Source organism: Nicotiana tabacum, chromosome 22 (genome assembly GCF_000715075.1).
Source record: "Nicotiana tabacum cultivar K326 chromosome 22, ASM71507v2, whole genome shotgun sequence".
In the NCBI taxonomy this organism is placed as follows: domain Eukaryota; kingdom Viridiplantae; phylum Streptophyta; class Magnoliopsida; order Solanales; family Solanaceae; genus Nicotiana; species Nicotiana tabacum.
Genome location: NC_134101.1, coordinates 96894030 through 96901067, shown reverse-complemented (window position 1 = coordinate 96901067; position 7038 = coordinate 96894030).

Genomic DNA, 7038 nt, shown 5'->3' with positions numbered 1-7038 from the left:
AAGCTACATGATTTGGAGGCTCGCTCTGCCCGGGGAATTAAAGAGCTGGGAGAACTTCGGGCCGCTTTGGGAATGGCGCTCCGAGAGAAGGCCGATCTAGCTGCTCAGGTACTTTGCCTTGCTTGTGCCCGACTTTTATCCCATATTCACATATTTTTCGTATTCATATATTCATTGTCTTACCCTTCTCATGTAGGTCGAGCAGAGTGGCTCGCAGATTAATCAATTGAATGCGGAGATCTCCAAGTTGAGAGAGCAAAATGAAATAGCAGCCGGGGAGTTGGCGACATCCTTGGATCTTCTCAAGGGTGCTCGCAAGGAGATTGCTACTTTGGCCGTGGCTAAGTCCGAGGTCGAGTAAAACGCTGTTACTTATCAGGAGGACGCTGCCACGGCGCATAGAGTAGCTTATGACATATCCGTAGCAGCTGAGCAGAAACTAACCCAGGCTATTGAGCATGCTAAGGAGAAGGCGAGGAGAGAGACCCCGTAGGAACTCGGGTCTAGAGGTATCGACCTATCACCTGACCTTAAGGAGGCCCGTGAAGTGGAGGAAAAACTGACGCTTTTGATTGCCTCTGATAAGGGGGAAGATGATAGTGACGAGGAGTAATCTCTGAGTCATTTTTTATACATTACCCTTCCCTATGTATGTGGCCCTCTGGGTAATGGACAGTGTAAAGATGTTTTTCTTTGTGACAATGTAGAAAAGGAGTTTTCATTCTGCCATCCCTTCTCCTTGTCCCTTTGGTTTTGCATTTTTTGCTTTTGCCTCTTGGCGCCAGCCCTTCGGGGCCTGCTGTCAGATCAATTGGGGCCCTAAAACTAGCCTTACCCCGAGGTTAAATCGACAGCTCCTCTCGAATCGATGTTTGTGATGTCATGGGTATACCCGAGGTCCCACAATTTTTTGAGTCATGTGGGAGTCGGAGTGACTCCGCCAGTACGTTCCCCTAAGAGAGGGTGACATTAATGTGACTAGAATTAATTGGCCTTCTTGGGTAAGTGGGCGGTTGTTGCTTTGCCCCTATATATTTGTTCATCTATCTCTTAAGTGGAAAATTTTCTGTTCTTGATAAGGCTATCTCTTTTGCAGAGCCTGGCGCTTTGTGCTAGCCCTTCCGCTTCCTTGTTTCAGAATTTTTTTTTGCTCGGATCCTCGCTTTTCCCCCTAATCTACCATAGCCATGGCCACTGCTTCGACGTTTGATCATCGAGTGGAGGGGAGTCTCTCCTGCATTCCACATTCGGTCAGTGCCAGCAGCTTGCCTATGATGTCAGGAGAGCGAGGCTCATAGTTCTCCGCCTCGAGGAGGGCTGTCATGCCGGGGAAGCCTCCCAATGTTCCGGGCAATCGAGAGCATGTGTCGAGGATCATTTCATCAGTGAGGGAGAAAAACCTCGAGGTGATCAGAAAAGATTGCAGATGGGGGGAAGCCGCGATTTTGCAAGTACCTTACCCCGAGGAGAGTGCCATGACATATGTTGATGAACTTTTGAGCATATACACTCATGTTTTCGCGTCAGGTTCCCTGGACTGGGTCATGCTTGATATCTATCGAAGATATCAAGTAACATTGGCGCAGGTTTATCCCTCTCTTTGTAGAATAGTGCATGCGATGAGATATTTTGCCGACAAGGTCGGGATAGAATTTACCCTCAGCCACCTTGTGAGGTTGTATCGGCCATTGCGCTACTAGGGCCTGATTGCTCTTCAGCGTCGATCCACCTGAGCTCCTGTGATTGGCAGCAAGGGGAATAAGGACCATAGATGGATGAATCGGTTCGTTCAGATCCGAACGACCAATGTTCTCCCTGGAGAATTTTTGCCATTTCTTGAGAAATGGAACTTCACACGTAAGTGCTTCATATGAGCTGTCTTCGTTTCAACTTGAGGTTGGCTCCGTAACGATATCTTTCTATTCTTTATTTGTAGCAACTCATTGGTTGCCCAGCGAGGTCCTTGATTTATCCGAGTAGTCTCATAAGTTGGTGTCTTGCTCGATTTATGATATGCGTTGGTGGTGAGATCTGTCAAAAGGGAGATGTGAGGCGAAGCATCATTGTAGGTTCCCGACGCTCTTCCTCCTAAGAAATGGCATCTTTCTTGCCGGCTTTTTTGATTTATCTGTCGCAGGTGCATGGAGTCCTTTTGAGGCGAGGCCGTGTCCCCCGGGGGGAGGAGGAGAGGTTGCTGGCCTCTGGATCAAGGAGTGTCGATTAAAAGAAAGACGTTCTGGGGTGCAAAAAGGCTTGTAGTGAGGCGACTTCTTCGCAGCAGTTAAGGAGAAGTGATTTGGTCGATCGACAACCTTCTAGGAGTGGCACGTCATCAGACATTGCTTCGGCCTTCGGTGAGGCTCAGCGTTTTGGCCTTATGGTGAGTTTCGACTGCTGTAAGAATGTTCTGGCCATACGCTCTTCTTCTTTTTATTTACGTGGCTTTCTTTCATAGGCCTTCGACAGGCTTAAAGCTGAGCTGATTCATTGTGAGGCCCCGTTGCCAGAGGCTCTGGATAGGGAGAAATCCCTCAAGCTTCTTTGTGTGGCAAAGGAAAGCGAGCTCGTCTCTTTACGGCGTGAGGTGGACTGGAGCCGGGCCCAGGAGGTCCTCCTAGAGAAATAGGTACCTTGTATTTCATGCTGTCCTGCTCTCCCTTTCAATCTTGGCGTCTTGACATTTTGTTATTTCAGTTGAAGAACAAGGCGGATTATCTGGGACAACTCTGGGGTGAGGTTGGCCGAGTCAAAATGTGAATTCACCGAGCTGCAAGCATATGTGAGTGCCCAATTTGTGGACAAAGAGAGGGCTCATGTCGGGGCTTCTGCTCTTGAGGCGCAAATCCAGGCCGTCCGTGTGAAGGATTCTACTCGGGGTGAAGATAATCGCAAGGCTTTCATCCGAGATTTCAAGGGCGAAAACCGAGGTGGTGAATGTTCGGGCTGAGGTTGTGATGAGCAATACCAGGGTGGGACAGAAAGTGGCATCCTATTCAAGGAGCATTGTCGTTGTTAAAGCTGAGCTGAAGAGGGCCCTCGATCGTACAAGCAATAGCAAGGAATATGTAAGGTGTAGATCTCGAAGGAAAATCCTCGAGGAGATTCATGCCAGGGGATTCGATCTCTAGGAGGAAATCGATAAAGCCAAAGGAGAGGAGTACGATGCCATGTTCCTTCTATCCGTTGTTGAGGACGGTGAGGAGGAGGCCACCGGGCCATAGTTTTCTAAAGGGGGAACGTCTATTCCCTGCCTTCCTCTTTGTGTGTATATGTTTCATAATATGTCATAGGTTGAGATTGCGCTTCACCGCCAATATGTAAAAATAAGAGGGGGAACCCCGCAATTTTTATCTTTCGTACTCTTGTTCATCGGGATTTCAATCGGGTCGATTCAACCTTTGGACTGATAGAAACCTCCGAACCTGTAATATGGCCCCAATGTTTATTAGGTCGGTGATAACGGCTTTTTTTTGGCCCTTAGGCTTGCGTACTATAACCGTCTTCGGGTTTAGTCTCCAAGTCAGGATTCGACTAGAGCTCAATTTACCCTCGAGTTTTGCCTTTACATGGTTTGGCAACAATAGGTCTTACGCCTTGGGTCGGAGCGACCTTTTATTATGTGGCCCTTAGGCATGCATAGTTAACTATTTTGGATCCGGTCTCCGAATTGGGTTACGAATCGAGCTCATTTTAATCCTCAAGTTTTCAATTTTCAAGCTGGCGATAGTGGCTCTTACGTTGTTTGGTCATTGAGACCTTTTAGTGTGCGGCCTAGAGGCTCGTTTGGCTGGCGACAATGGATCTTATGTTTTTGCCCGTGGGCATTTTATATGCTTTTTTTCCTCTCATTATGGTCTTTTCAAAATGATTTTGCCTGACCCGTTGTCGGTTCGAGAAGAACCTTGATTTCAAGTCGTTAGCGGCGATGTTTGAGCACCTCGAAAGGTTCTTATCTCTTAGGCTGAATAACTCGAAGCCTTGTGATTTGGAGCTGACATGGTCGAAGCTCGTTTGCCTGTTGAGGGAAGCCTGTGTTAACCGGTTCTTTTCGAAGTATATTCGAAGTAATGGCCTACGATTTTGTTAGCGATAGTCGCGCGTCCCCGAGTCGCATTAATTTGGCTGGAGCAGCCGTTTTGACCGTAGTCATATGTGTTTGGCTGGAGCCATTTTTGATCCCGAGTGATAGTTTAGGCATCTACACTGAGGGTATGCCCTTTCAGGATTCTTACAAATGTGACGTATAGCCTAAACTTCAGGATTAAGTTTTATGCTTGTAGTAAGGTCTTACAAAATTTCATGCCTGTTGAGGTCTTACAGTTTGTCATGCCTGTTAAGGTCTTACAGTTTGTCATGCCTGTTGAGGTTTTACAGTTTGTCATGCCTGTTGAGGTCTTACAGTTTTTGTTGTTATGTAGAATAGATCTGGTTATGTCGAGTCTGCCCGCTCGGGGTCTTACAACATCGGGTTTTCCAGTGTATGGCGATTGGCGATAGTCTCCGAGTCATCGAGATTGCTTAGGATCTAAAGCCATTAATCGTGAGCTTGGAGTTACCTTGTTGGGGATTTATGACCCCGGAGTTCCGGCCCAGGGTCATGTGGGTGCCAAATTGTTGACGCTAAGTCTCCGAGTATTTTGGGAATCATTTGGTAGAGGGACCCCTGCTGTGAGCATGCTGAATTTTCCTTCTTCAGAGTATGAGATGCTGAAAGATATTCTTTATTGCTTGGCGTAAATACATGCTATTTCATTATTGTGAGCTCGGCACACGCTGGCGTGGCTCCTTGGACCATTTGGTCCGATATATCATTTCCTATTGGAGCCTTGTTCATCATTTCCTAGAGCGGGGCTGATTGCAAAGAAAGTCCCGTAGGCTCATTGAATCCTTATTGGGAAGTGCATGGGTGTTGCCTCATAAAAACACCCTGCCGGTAAAAACCCATTTCAGGATAAAAAATCGATCAAGGGAAAAGAGTGCAACGGACGATTTGAAACTTCAGGGTCTTCAAGACGGAGTAGCGCCTCAATTTCCTTGGTCGCTGGCCTGCGCAAGAGTTATCGTGAAGTATAACATAGAAAGTGGGGGAGGTAATTATACCTGGGTGGAGACGATGCTTTCGAGTTCTGGCGCTTGTTTGGTGGTTGCTAGGTGGTCCCCTATTAGAGTGCGTTTGGGGCGACCATCAAAATAATCATGTGGATGACGTGTTGGGGCTCGCCTGCTTTGTTCCATTTGGCTGTTTCTCTTTCTCGGGATTGGTTTTTAGCTCGGTTGCTGAGAAATTCCTGAAGGTACCCATTATCGAGCAGTCGGGCCACTTCCTCTCGGAGCTGCCTGCAATCCTCGGTTCGGTGCCCGTGTGAGTTTTGAAACTCGCAAATCAAATTGTAGTTCTTTTGGGAAGGGTCCGAGTGTACTGGTCTGGGCCCTCTGGCGTCCCTGATTTTGCTAATGGCGAACACAATGTCTGACACATAGACGTTGAAGTTGTACTCTAATAGGCGGGGCACCCTTGTTGGCCCTGCGTACCCGTCGAAGCCACCTTTGTTGAGGGGTCCCCAAGGGTTCTGTCCTTGGTTTAACAATCAGTCGTAACGGGGTGGGTTGCGCTTTGGAGCGCTTCTCCTATCATCATGGTATGGATGGTACCTCTCTTTATTTGATCTTGGATCTTTTGCCAAGATCCTGGTCGAGTATATTGAGCCCGAAGGGGCTCCTAGCTAGTCGTTCTCGACCCTGATCTTTCATTGGTATCGGCTGTGGACGTCCGACCAGGTTACGGCGGGATACACGATTAGATTTTATTTCAGTTGCCTTGATGCCACCGAGCTTCGTTCATTCAGGCCTTGAGTGAAGGCTTGCACTGCCCAATCATGGGAGACTAGGGGTAGCTCCATTCGTTTTGTCTAAAAATAAGACACGAATTCTCGCAGCATTTCGTTCTTCCTCTACTTAATCTTAAATATGTCGGACTGCCTTGTTGCTACCTTGATGGCACCGGCGTGCGCTCTTAAAAAAGAGTCTTCTAGCATGGCGAATGAATCTATGGAGTTGGGAGCTAGGTTGTGGTAGCACATCATGGCCCCCTTCGAGAGCGTTTCTCCAAATTTCTTCAGTAGGACTGACTCGATCTCATCGTTTTTTATGTCGTTGCCCTTCACTGCGCATGTATAGGCAGTGACATGTTCATTGGGGTCTGAGGTCCCATTGTATTTTGGGAGTTCTGGCATTCTGAACTTCATTGGGATGGGTTTCAGAGCCGCTTCCTCTAGGAATGGTCGTTGCACGAACTTCCTCGAATCTACACCTTTCAAGACCGAGGGTGCGCCCGGGATTTGGTCAACTCTGAAGTTATAAGTTTTGAACTTCTTACCGTTGCATGCTATCATTTTCTCGCCTGAATCGATCCTTTTTGGTGAGATCCTCTAGCATTTTCACGATGGCAGGATCGGCTACCGATCCGTCATTGCTTGACCTCTCCCGTACCTGTTCAACTAGGGGAGTAGTTTCCGGCGCTATTGTGCTGGGAGTTGTCGAATGGCTTTGTAACTGAGCGATAGCCAACTGCTATGCCTGCAACATTTCAAAAATATCGTGAAGACTAACTTCCTGTGCTTCCCGAGCCAGGATTTTTTTGGGGTTCCAGTTGGTCGCCATGCTATATGCTTCTACCGGTGTGTGAGGTTTTGTTGACCTGTTGCACATCCTGTGAATCCGCATCTGCCAAAATCGGTCCGGGCGCATTATCAGGATTCTATGGTTGCGTTCCGGCAGCTGGAATAGCCACGTTATTTTCCCCATGGTTTTCGAGGTTGTCGTTCTCGACTCTGTTTACCGAGCCAAACATTTTGACCTGAAATCAAAGATCTTAAGCAAGAAAAAACGTGACAGATAACTTGTGTTTGTGTAATGAAACCAGCAAGAAAATAATCACTATTATTTTTAGCCCTACGGTAGACACCAAACTGTTTACCGTGAAAATGGTAATGATAATTAAATTTTTAAATGGGATTCTAAAAATACGTGATCTATTTT